Here is a 13,953-nt window from a genome sequence, read left to right on the forward strand (position 1 = left end):
GTTTTGTTGTTAAATTTCTTGGGCTCTTTATAGATTGTGGATGTTAAACCTTTATGTGTTACATGATTTGCAAATATTTTTTCTCATTCTGTCTGTTGCCTCTTCACTTTGGTGAGTGTTTCTTTTGTAGTGCAGAAGCTCCTCAGCTTGATGTAATCCCATTTGTCAATTTTAGCTTTTATTGCCTGTGCTTTTGGTGTCTTTTCCATGGAATCTTTGCCTACACCAATGTCTTGCAGGGTTTCCCTAATGTTCGCTAATAATTTGATGGTAATGGATTATAGATTTAGGTCTTTGATCCTGTTTGATTGGTATTTTGTATAAGATAAAAGGGAGAGGTATCGTTTCATACTTTTTTATACACAGACATCCAGTTTTTCTAGTACCATTTGTTGAAGAGACTGTCCTTGCTGAACAAATTTATTTTAGCTTCTTTGTCAAAGATAAGTTGGTTGTAGTTGCATGGACTGATTTCTGGAATTTCTATTCTGTTCCGTTGGTCTCCCCATATGCTTTTGTGCCAGTACCAGGCTGTTTTGATTATAACTTCCCTAAAGTATGTCTTGAAATCAGATATTGTGATGCCTCCAGCTTTATTTTTGTTGTATTGGATTGCTTTAGCTATTCGGGGTCCCTTGTGTTCCATATGAATTTTAGCATCTTTTTTTTTCTAGATCTATGAAGAATATTGGTATTTTGATTGAGATCATATTGAATTTGTAAACTGCTTTTTGTAGTATGCACATTTTGACGATATTGATTCTTCCAATCCATGAACATGGAAGAATTTTTCATCTTTAGATGTTGTCTTTGATTTCTTTCTTTAGTGTTTTGTAATTCCCATCATAGAGATCTTTGACATTCTTAGTTAAATTTATTCCAAAGTATTTAATTCTTTTTTGAGGTATTATGAATGGAACTGATCTTAAAAGTTCTTTTTCAGCCATGGCATTATCTCTGTTTGCAAAGGCTATTGATGTTTGTGTGTTGATTTCATATTCTGCCACTTGTCCAAACTCTTCTATGAGTTCTAGGAGTCTCTTTGTGGGGTCTTTTGGATCCTCTATACATAGAATCATGTCATCTGCAAATAGGTATAGTTTGAATTCTTCCTTTCCAATTTGTATCCCTTTGACTTCTTTTTCTGGTCTAAATAACTCTGGCTAAAACTTCTAGGACTATAGTATACAGCAGTGGTGAGAATGGGCATCCTTATCTGGTTCTAGATGTTAGAGGGAATGTTTCCAGCTTTTCCCCCATTCAATATGATGCTGGCTGTGAATTTGTCATAAATTGCCTTGATTGTGTTGAGGATTGTTTTTTCTATATCCAATTTGCTTAAGGTTTTCATCATGAAAGGATGTTGTATTTTATCAAAACCTCTGATTAATACATTGGTAATACAACTAAGTTCTCATCACAGCCTGCCCTCTTTTTTGAGAATCCCATGATTTCCTAAATGAATTTTAGGAAAAAAAATATTTGCACACATTAAGACACACTCTGCTGTAATGTTTTTTTGTTTTGACAAATGCAAATATCCTGATACTATCATTAAAATATCATATAGAATAATTTTCTTGCTGTTAAAGTCTTAAATCTCCTATTCCTTTCAGGATCTGGCTACTTTGTCCGTAGCTGCAATATCTTTATTCCCACTATCTCTTTTCCCTTAATTCCTATGTACTTTTTAAAGATAGTGGCTTCAAATCCTTTCTGGAAGTTTCCTTCTTCTCTATGCTGTGCTCTAGACTGACCTGTAGCAAGCTCATCTTCCTGATGATTGACAGGGTGTAGAGATCTTATGTTTCAATATGGTTTCCAAAAGGGCAGTGGAAAACACACCACCCTTGACTAGCACTTTTCATTTCGCTCTTTAGGGTACCTTCTAGGGCTGGGGAACATCTGGCTCATGGGCCATCAAAGGTTGGTTTCCAAAAAAACTTGCAGGCACAACGCAAAAATTAATAAATCTACAGCAGACTAATGTTTTTGAGGATCTATTTATTTGAAAGGCCAAGTTAAGGAGAGACATAAAGTGAGAATTTCAATCTTCTGGTTCACTCCTCTAAATGGCCTCAATGGCCAGGGCTGTACTAAATGAAGTCCAGGAGCCTGGAACTCCATCCAGATCTCCCACATGGGAGGCAGGGGCCCGAGCACTTGAGCCACCATTCCTGCTTTCCCAACCATATTAGCGGAGAGCTGGACTGAAAGTGCAGCAACCAGAACTGGAACCAACACCCAGATGGGATGCTGGCATTACAGGTAGCAGCCTAACCCATTGTGCCACAATGCTGACTTCTAGCAGGATAATTGTTAAGTTGGCAATTTTGTATGACCTGAAAATGATGTTATACATATCCAAATGGCCCTTGACATCAAAAAAAATTCCCTACCCCAAACCTCCTAAGCTAAGTGGATGAGATTATTATTGTTGTTAATGTGGAAACAGAAAACCTTTCCCAAGGTCACAGAAGACTGCTCAAATCCTAAGAATGGAAAAGTGTATTTCATTTCTTATGCTCTCTACTCAGACTAGATCACTCCCTACAACAATGAATGAAGAGAAATAAAATCCCATCTCCTGGTCTCTTTCCTTTCTCTCTTTTGGGAATCAGGTATTTTGGAGAAGCAAGAATCTTGGATAGCGCTCAGATACATTTGGGAGTTCTGGCACAATTTTAATCCAATCTCACTTCTGGTATTTAGGAAACCAGACATTTAATCCCCATCCCTGCCGGGGATCTAAGCACTCACATGCTTTTCTCTCACCAGGGGTGTCTGCCTATTTTTGCCCAAAGACACAATAACTATTTTAGGTAAGTTCATACTGTGATAAGGCTTGTGCTATGTAAATGAAATGAAGATATTTTAGACTGAATTAACAGGATTTTTAAGGGAACACAATTTGGGGGAAAATGTCCAAGCAATTTGTGTAAAACTATAAACTTCCTTTATATTGTGGACTTTAGAACCCACATGAGAAGCTATTTTTTTTTCTCAACTTACAATCTTACTCTTTCTTAATGAGTCTAATACTTATTTATTTACACAGTGCTGATTGTCTAAGTGTGGCTCTGTTGATCTGAAATTTCCTTTTAAAGAATTAGTTTGAATAAATTACAACAAGCATTTGCTTAGACACATCTTAAAAGTAATTTCTAACATTTAGAAGGTATAAACATGAGATACATTCTGTGTAATGAAAATTTTACTAACTTGTATTTTAACACCATTAGATTTCTTATGGAATGTTATAAGTCTTAAACTCTAATTCAAAAAATAAAAGTTTGTTAAAAGCATTGTCTTTACACAGATGTATACAGAAATGTTAAGATAGTGTACAAAGTCTTTTTAGTGAAAATAAGGTGATTCACTATGTTAAAACTTCCTTTAGTCTACTTTCTAACCACCTACCTCTGAATATTTTCCTGGGTTTCTTACTGGCATTGGCACCAGGATTCTATAGGAACCAAACTCAACACCTCCATATCAACCTTAAACTCCAGCTCTTACATTTTATCATATGCCATGTTCTGTAAGGTTTACTTAGTGTGTCTTGGTCTCCTCCCCCCCTGCTTTTTGTAAAGATTTATTTATTTATTTGAAAGGCAGAGTTATACAGAGAGAGGAGGAGGCAGGCTCACTTCTCAGATGGCCACTATGGCTGGAGATGTGCTGATCTGAAGCCAGAAGCCAGGAGCTTCTTCTAGGTCTCCCCTAGGGGTACGGGGGCCCAAGGACTTGGGCCATCTTCTACTGCTTTCCCAGGCCATAGCAGAGAACTGGATGGGAAGTAGAACAGCTAGGACTGTAACTGGCACCCATATGGGATGTCAGCACTGCAGGTGCTGGCTTTACCCAATATGCCACAGTACTGACCCCCTTGGCCTTATTTCTATCTTTGCTGTCCCCTCTACCCACATTTTTCATTTCGGGTAAGATGGAACAGTGCTACTCACCCATCTGATTACTTTTCTCTCTTGTCCTAATGTATCTTAGATGAGGCCGACAAGCATTGTTCAGTCATAATTCTGCTTGTTGTGTTAATGGACTGCTCCATTGCTAATGAATTAAATACATATTCTCCACTGCATTGTTCAGGATTTATTTAACTTTGGACTCCAAGAACTTTTTTAATTCCTGGGGGGAAAAAAGAAGGAAAATAAAACTATATGCTGTTTCCCAATCTTCCTCACTGTACTCTAGCCCAACTGTCTTACCTCTCTCCATTCTAATGTTAACTGGAGTGTGTTTTATAGCAACTATTCCAATGAGCTTTTCTAACACTCAGGACATCATGCCGTAATTACATGTGTATTGTGTGTCTTTCTTGGAGGACAGCGCAAATTCACATATGAAAGCCTAGCATGGTCTGTGTCGCTCCCCCTCTTCGTGGAGGAGCAACACTAAACCCTGCCTAGGCTTCATATCCGAGTCACGGCACCATTATGTCGCTCCCCGTCTTCGTGGAGGAATGACACAGGACCCTGCGCTGTTCTTTTGTCTGCTCGGCCCTCCCCGGGTTTGCTGCTGGTTCTTCCCGGGTTGGCTACTATCCCTTCCACCTCCGTGGAAGGGCGGTTCCCCCTGCCACATTCCCCACTTCCGCAGGGGAGCGGCACACCGCCGGCCGGCTCTCTCGGGGGCTGCACAGGTGTTCCCTTAGATGTTCCCCTTAGATGTTCCTGGTGCATGCCGTCTCTCTCCTCCTTTATAGTCCTCCTCCGCCAATCCCAACTCGGCTGCCCACACGCCAAGCACGCTGCTCTCCTCCAATCAGGAGCAGGTCCTACAGTTTATTGGCTGAACTGGAGGCAGCTGTGTAGAAGCTGTTTTCTTCTCTCCCAGCGCCATATTGTGGGAGAGCAGATGCATAGAATAAGTCTTAATTCCAGTAACAGTATAGTCCGAGTTGCTCCCCACAGTCTGAAATAAAACAGCTTGTTTCCATGTTTAGGTTTAATCAGGTTTCCTGAAGTCATTGGTTTATAAAAAGCTTTTCAATGCAAACAGTTCCATTGCATGACCTCTGCTTTTGTTCAAGTTCTTCTTTCTGCGTGGTATGAGTTCATCCTCATCTCTTATACATGAAACTGGCAAAATCCTGTCTTTTTTAAAATCTGGTATCAAATGCTCCCTCTTCCAAAAATCTCTTCTCGAGTTATTATCAAGATATTAAGGGTTTATTCAAGACTCCCTTATAGACTTTAACCTCACTGGGCAAATCAATCCAAAAGTACTTTCATGAATTCTGTTTATTCACAATCCTTGAAAGACCTGCTCTAAAACTGGCTGAGGCTCCCAGACCCTTCAAATGTCCCCCTTTGACTTCAGTCAGGGGACACTACCAGGACTGTGTTATGGTCTCTCCTACTACAATTATGTGTAATAAAGTTAGCTCTGTTTTATCACTATTTATTGGTGGTTTTCTAGGAAAATCAAATATAAATGAAAAGTCTGGTGTATAAAGGATTAAGAATTGTCCCAAATTGAATAGTTAGAAAATGGCAGTGTTAGGATTTATAGCCAAGTTCTGAAAGCTTCATCCATAAAGACTCTCCTCTACCTTTCCTGTGTTTGCTGGACATTTAGACATCACAGATAGCTGTAAAAAGTAGAGTGGAATTAATTTGTCCTTAGATCTTTTTCATGTTACTATGTTTGACTCACACATTCAAATAACCAAAAATATTTCTTGAGTCCTTATAGTATCAGGCATTGAAGATCTATGTATGAAACAAAACAAAGTTTGTGTCTTTAAGGATGTCTCTTTCCAGTTGGGGTGAGGTGAGGAACAGACACTAAGAAAACAATTGTAGTGGCAAAATGACAAAGGGATTGGAATTTTATGTTGGCTTGTAACAGAGACCCCTCTGAGAGGGTGATATGAGATAATGTCTCTAGGAAGTAGATGAGAGAGTTGTTGATATCTTTGGGAAAGCTTATTGGACAAGACTTAAACTCGAAAAAAACCATGACATTTATGTTTAAATAATAGTGCAGTGATTGAGCAATCTTTACATTGAATGAAGTATTTTCATATTGAACTAATGCTGCAAGTGGCTTAGGGCTATATTAGTAGTATGTGCCAATTTATGTTTAGTTGCTGCTTTGGTTATAAACAATCCCTCTGCATGTTTTTGGTTATCTAAGCCATTTTTAATTCCTAAGGGTGATTGGAGACCCTCTCTTCTGATTAATTTTCCTTTGATTTTTATATAAATTACTTGTGTGATGTGAAGTACTTAAATCCAATTTCTTTGTGAAAGTTTAAGAATTGTAGCATTTAGCATTTATTCCTAAAGCTGGCAAGGTCAATAGGAAGAACAGAAACCAAGCAGAATATATTTAGTTATATACTTTGTTCACACGTTGTGTCATAACTCCCTTTAGCTGATTGAATATAGAGGAATTTCAGTCACTAAGAGGAGGTTTTCAAGTTCTGAATGTGTTTTTAAACTCTGGATAATTCAACCACAACTCATTTCTTCCTTTAAAACTAATGTCTCAAAATATTTCTAAAAGATTTTGATGAAGCCATATGCATAAAAATTAATTTGCAAAAATATCATTACTGAGTATTCAAGTATGAAAAATATTGAGGGCCAAAGCAGTTGCCTTTACGACTTGATGAATTAGAAACACTGCCTCTCTGACATATGGTACTTACTCCACTAGCCCCCATCAACCGTGTTTCCATCCTAGGGGCCTCAGGGCCACCACCCCACACTCAAGGCTCTCTAATAAGTCACATAAAACATGAAGGTCTTCTCCAACTTTGCCTGTATCCCTCTCTACAGCAACATTCACTTCCCAGCAGACTTCAGACAGTTAAGGTTGCTTGCCTGCCTATGTAGCCCCTCACCTGTCTTCCTTTACTTTTTCTTCCCCTTGTGGAATTCTCCTTTCCAGACCCCACCTCCATGTCGGAGTCAACACGTTTCCCCTCCTTACTCATCTTTATTCTCACTGTGCACTCTCTCCTTGTAACCCATCTTGTGTGAGTTTAATTTTCATCTCAATACAGATACTCTCTGACCTACATCAATATCTCAGTTTTCCTTCTCATTCCAGGTCATGTACCCAGTGCTCATAAGGATATCCTGAAGGCACATAACAATGAAACTCAATGCCTACAGCACAAAACCAATGATGTTTAGCCCAAACATATTCTTTTTAGATTCTTCCTGAATCCCTTGAGTTCAGTAGTTGTATAAGATGTAAATTAGCTTATTAATTAATTAAATTCACATCCAGCCACAGTTTTAGACACTGGAAATACAACAGTACACAAAGCAAACTTTCTATTCTCATAAAGGTGACAGTTGGTTTGGAGGAGGTCAGAATGGGTAGATAAGCCCAACAGTGGTGAGTGCTAAGAATAATAATTGAAAGGAGATAAGGTAAAGTCTTACAGACAAGTTGCTTTTGTCACTGAAAGGCTTGTAGGAGAGGTGGTGTTAAGAGTTTCTGAGGAACAGTAGGGATTCCAGTGTGCCTGAAATAACCCATGGAGTTAAGAAGCAAGATAGAGCAAGGACCCTGTAAAGACTAGAGGAGATAATATTGGATTTTCCTGTACTCTATACGCCTTTCAATCTGGTGGAGAGTTTTAGGTATGTGGGAAACATAATTTTACTAAACACTATGGTCATTCTTGGTACTATATTGAAAAGTGATTTCAAAGGAGTAAATGTTGAATCAGTAACACCAATCATCGGGCAACAGAAATAGTTAGGATGAGATATTCACATTACACTAAGACTTTTCTGAAACTGAGATTATGGAGTGAGTGCAGTGGATGGTAATGAAGAAACCCACATGGAGCTCAGTGTTGGTTGAGATAAGGTATGTGAGAAGACCATTAGGAGTCAAGGAACTGAGAGGCCAGAGTATTCACATTGTCATCTGTGTGGGTAGTGAACTCAGGGCCATTGTGTCAAAGACATACTGAGCCAAGAACTTCTATACTGGGTTCTCTCCAATTCATTCTCTTTCAAATCCAATTCTCATCATGCCTTTCTCTTCCTTAACACTCTTCAGTATCTTCTCATTCATGTTAGGATAAAATCCAAAGTCTGTGACGTGGTTCAAGGAGCCATGTGTGATCTGACTCCTGCCTGCTTCGGCCTTAGTCACTTTCCCCTTGGCCCAGTGTGTCAGCAGCATCTCCACCCCTGATCTTCCTACAGCTGTAGGCACGGCTTCTGCTCCTCCCCTCTTGAGGGACCTTTTACATGCTGCCCCTTCTGCTTGGAGCTCATTGTCTTCCCTGCCCTTATTGTCTTCATTTAATTTTTATCTTGGTTTAATTGCTGTCTTTACTGAAACCTTACTTCAGTAACGATAGTATTGTTTTTCTCCTTTTTAATAATATTAACTACTTGTGATTAGATTTCTTCAAGAAAGAGAGAGAGAGAGAGAGAGAGAAAGAGTGCACATGCGAGAGAGGGAGAGAGATCTCCAATCTACTGGTTCACTCCCCAAATATTTGTAATATCTGGGGCTGAGCCAAGCCTCAGCAAGAAGCCTGGAACTCCATCCAGGTCTCTCATGTGAGTAACAGGGACCTAAATACTTTCACTATCACCTGCTGCATCCCTGGGTTCAGATTAGCGTAAAGCTGAATTGGAAGAAGAGTAGTCTGGACTTGAACACTCTGATACAGCATGCAAATGTGCAAACTGGTGACTTAACCATTGCACTACATAACTACCCCAGGATTTTTTTTTTTTAATGAAAATATTTTGGTCTCTATCTACCTCATTCCTGTGTTAATTACACAACAAATCTTACCTGGGTTGGTCAAAGAAAAATTTATTTAGTGTGATCCCTGAACTTCAATAGTAATAAAGAAGACCTTCCATGTTTTTATAACTGATGTTAACATGAAATTGTATCTCTTTAGTCAGGGCTATGTCCAGAAATTTCTGATATTTCAGTTTATTTACATAAAAATCTAATCTCTATTAATAAAATTTCTACATCTATCATAGCAACTTGGGGACTACTACCCCATACCAAAAATCCCCTGAGGTTGAATATTCCAGTGATGTCATTTGAGAAGAAAATTCACCAAATTGTGGTATAATTATTCCCCAGGTCTATCCAAAGTAATTATGAAACCCTGACCTCCTAAATTTAAATGGCAGCACTAAATTGTGTCTGAATCCTTTACTGTAAAGAAGTTGGGAGAAAACATGTAAAGAGAGTTTCTTTTAAGAAAAGAGGAGGTAAAGAAAGGAGAAAAGTATCATTATGTTCTTAGAATTTTATGAACTACATTGAATCTGTTCTTTTTGTGTATAATACCACATAACATCAGAATTCTGTTATAGTAATTATGTATTTGCTGTGACCCTAAGAATCTTACATAGTATAAGATTTTTAAAATAAGTGAGTAAAGGAATGGGTCTTTTAAAAGCTTTTCTAAGGTTAGTGTAGAAATAGATTTTTATTTTTCAATTCATTTTATTTAGAAGATAGTGAGGATATGGTGCTTTTTTAGTTCCCTTTGCCTGTCACCAGAATATATACAGTGACCTTTCTCATAACCCAGAGGCAGTAATACTAGAAATATTAGATTAATAAATGAATATAAGGAGAAGGCATAAAAATATGAGATATGGTACTTGCTCTCAAGATATATTAAAGTTTGACTAAGAAGATAATATCCATAAAATGGTAAAGGATGAAATAAGTTTTAGCTGAATTGCCAAATGGAAGATGGAGATAGTGACACAGCATTTGGGACGAAGATAGAAACACTGGTGAATGAGGCTATCAGAAGAGTTCACTGAGGAGGTAGGAGACAGGGAGATTCAGTTTCAGAGAAACAGAGAAGGGACTCCTGTTTCTGTGCTGTGTGTCTTTGTATAAAAGTGTTTTCTTGAGATACTGAACTCTTCTTTTAAATTGAAAATAACAAACGTAACTATACAAGACTGGGCCGGCGCCACGGCTCAACAGGCTAATCCTCCGCCTTGCGGCGCCGGCACACCGGGTTCTAGTCCCAGTTGGGGCGCCGGATTCTGTCCCGGTTGCCCCTCTTCCAGGCCAGCTCTCTGCTGTGGCCCGGGAGTGCAGTGGAGGATGGCCCAAGTCCTTGGGCCCTGCACCCCATGGGAGACCAGGAGAAGCACCTGGCTCCTGCCATCGGATCAGCACGCGGTGCGCTGGCCGCAGCATGCTGGCTGTGGTGGCCTTTGGAGGGTGAACCAACGGCAAAGGAAGACCTTTCTCTCTGTCTCTCTCTCTCTCTCACTGTCCACTCTGCCTGTCAAAAAAATAAATAAATAAAAAAAATACAAGACTGCCTAATTTTTTTGTTTAAACCTACTACAACATAATCAAACCTTTCCTTTTAGCATTCTTTTCATGAAAGTTCCGCTATCACTAGACAGAGTACTCACTGCATATTTGTTTCTATCTTTTTAGATGGACTTTGTCAAGTAGTACCTGTGATTTTGGCAACACTATTTTGGAATTTGCTTGCTTGTCTATCACACTCCCCGACTTCTCTATGAAGACTTCCTCATCCCACAACCAATGGGAATATCTCTACCATAGCTTTCCATTGAACTCCTTGTTTGGAGGAAAATTCAAATATTTTTTATTTGTGTGTGTCCTTTTTCTATGAGATATTTTTAATATCTTCTTGGGTAATGGTTTTTTTTTTAATACCTGGACCAATTATTTTTTTTTATCTCTGAAAGACCTTGCCATAATTAGATTCTCAGTACATACGTGTTGGAAAAATTATAACAAAGTGATTTGCAAAGCTATGAGATTTATTGACCAATTGTTCTTCCACTGCTGAGTGTGTTGATACGTAGCCTGGACAGTGATGAGTATCGGACTGTTTTGTTTGGGCTCTGTTCAGTTTACTGGGGAGGATCTGTTTGTTGTTACCTTATTTACTTGACGAGCTCTCTCCTGAGAAATCTCACAGGCCTTCAGGAAAAACACACGATTGAAACGTTTTTTTAGGCTTCTCTTCCCTGACTCCACTGCAAATACTTACTGTCACATGTCTCTGTGTCATTGCGTTGGTGCTTTCCCCTCAGAAGCCATTGGAAAGAACAGTCTGTGTTGTCTGGGTGAGAATGCTGCAGTCTAGCAGGGGCAGACAATGCTGCAATCATGTCATCAAGTTGACCTTTCAGTATTCTTTCAGAACTTTGGGTCATGGGAATCAATTAAGAAAATTCAGTAATAACTGGAATCCACAAAATTTGTTACATTTTTAAAAATTAATCTTTGGATGCTACATGTTGATTTAGCATGCTGTCTTGACTCTGTGATGTAAAATGTTAAGATTGTATCTGAACTCTTTGTATAAGAAGAGTATAAACCATGGCCAGTGGACTTTCAGGTCAACAAAGAAGCTATCAGGAAGTTTCTGAGACTTCAAAGAGGAAGGGGAAAAGCAATGAAAATTAATTAAAAACCAATAGCAACAACACTAAAACTAACCAGAATACATAAAGAGAATTAAAAAGAAAATAGTATAGACACTAAGATTTATAGTAAAAAATTATCCCATCCTGTTGGGGATTTTCACTAACAATGCTCAGATAGACCACTGAGAAATTGTTTACACAGGAAGAAGATGGCCTTGTAACCCTTCCTGCTAGAACTCATCACTTCAAAACTACTGAATGTTTCCTAACTGAAAAGTGATCCCTGTTAGGAATTTGGAAAACATTATGCTGAGTGAAATAAGCCAATCCCAAAGGGACAAATACCACTGGTTCTCCTTGATAGGTGACAACTAACTGAGCACCAAAAAGGAAACCTGCTAAAGTGAAATGAACACTATGAGAAACGGTGACTTGATCAGCCCTCGCCTTGACTGTTGATGAACAACTTAATACATTATCCCTCTTAGTATATTTTTTTTGTTTGTTCTACTTAATGCTTTTGGTTGAATACTGTAATCAATACACAATTCTTCTTAAGTGCTGAAACTTAACTGAAAAGTGATCGCTGTTAAATATAAGAGTGGGAATAAGAGAGGGAAGAGATGTGCAATTTGAGACATGCTCAAGCTGACTTACCTCAAACGGTAGAGTTAGAAACATACCAGGGGATTCCAATTCAATCCCATCAAGGTGGCATGTACCAATGCCATCTCACTAGTCCCAGTGATCAATTTCTGTTCACAATTGATCGTAATGATAGGACTAAGAACCAAAGGGATCACGTGAACAAGAATAGTGTCTGCAAATACTAGCTGATAGAATAAAAAAGGGAGAGAATGGTCCAACATGGGAAGTGGGATACACAGCATACTCAGAATGGCAGATGTCCTAAACAGCACTCTGGCCTCATAATCAGCCCTTAAGGCATGCGGATCCAGCTGAAAAGCCCATGAGAGTATTTCAGGCATGGAAAGCCAAGACACTCTGGGGAAAAAAAAAACAACCCTAAATGAAAGATCTCCATGAGTGAGATCCCAGTGGAAAGAATGGGTCATCAAAGAAGGAGGTACCTTTCTCTGAAGGGAGGAGAGAACTTCCACTTTGACCATGGCCTTGTCTAAATATGATCAGAGTTGGTGAACTCAGGGGGCTTCCATAGGCTTGGCAGCTCATGACAAGAGCCTAGGGTGATTACTGAGGCCATAAACAAGAGTGTCAATTTGTTAAGTCAACAACAGGAGTCACTGTGCTCTTACTCCTCATGTAGGATCTTTGTCCTTAGTGTGCTGTACATTGTGATTTAATGCTATAACTAGTACTCAAACAGTATTTTTCACTTTATGTTTCTGTGTGGGAGCAAACTGTTGAAATCTTTACTTAATGTATGCTAAACTGATCTTCTGTATATAAAGAGAATCGAATATGAATCTTGATGTGAATGGAAGGGGGGAGGTGTCGCTCCCCCTCTTCGTGGAGGAGCAACACAAGACCCTGCGCTGTTCTTTCGTCTGCTCGGCCCTCCCCGGGTTTGCTGCTGGTTCTTCCTGGGTTGGCTACCGTCCCTTCCACCTCCGTGGAAGGGCAGTTCCCCCTGGCCACATTCCCCACTTCCGCAGGGGAGCGGCACACCGCCGGCCGGCTCTCTCGGGGGCTGCACAGGTGTTCCCTTAGATGTTCCCCTTAGATGTTCCTGGTGCATGCCGTCTCTCTCCTCCTTTATAGTCCTCCTCCGCCAATCCCAACTTGGCTGCCCACACGCCGAGTACGCTGCTCTCCAATCAGGAGCAAGTCCTACAGTTTATTAGCTGAACTGGAGGCAGCTGTGCAGAAGCTGTTTACTTCTCTCCCAGCGCCATATTGTGGGAGAGCAGATGCATAGAATAAGTCTTAATTCCAGTAACTCAGTCTAGTCCGGATTGCTCCCCACAGGGAGGGAGTGGGAAAGGGGAGGGTTGTGGGTGGGAGGGAAGTTATGCTGGGGGGAAAAAAGCCATTGTAATCCATAAGCTGTACTTTGGAAATTTATATTCATCAAATAAAAGTTAAAAAATAAATAAAAAAAGCATTAAAAAAAGTGAAGTCATCCTCTTTCTTCAAACAAATACCTTTCTAAGGAATGTAGAGCTATTTATTACTGCCTGGCTGTTTGTTCAGTTTTATTATGGTGTAACTTTTTTTTTTCATGGGGTAGAAGTGTTATAGCCCAGTCAGGTATGAAAAATCAGTCGTAGCAAGGGGTAAAAGCTGGAAGTGCCAAAGCATGTATAACTGAGAATTATAGTTTACACACACTCCTACAGGCAAGAAAATAGTGCTACTCCAGCAGCAATATTATATAATAGTTATGCTATAGTAATTATGGGCCAAGCACTTCCTATCTAGTATGTTATTTCATTCTCATGGTGATACCACAAGAAGTATGTTACTATATCTCTATTACAGATACCGGGAATGAGCTACAAAGATTAATCATGTGCATATGGTTAAAATTGTAGAACCTACTTCTGCTTGAATTTGGTTTGTC

The sequence above is a fragment of the Oryctolagus cuniculus genome, chromosome 16 (genome assembly GCF_051225735.1).
Source record: "Oryctolagus cuniculus isolate XC-2025 breed Fujian yellow rabbit chromosome 16, ASM5122573v1, whole genome shotgun sequence".
Taxonomy (NCBI): Eukaryota; Metazoa; Chordata; class Mammalia; order Lagomorpha; family Leporidae; genus Oryctolagus; species Oryctolagus cuniculus.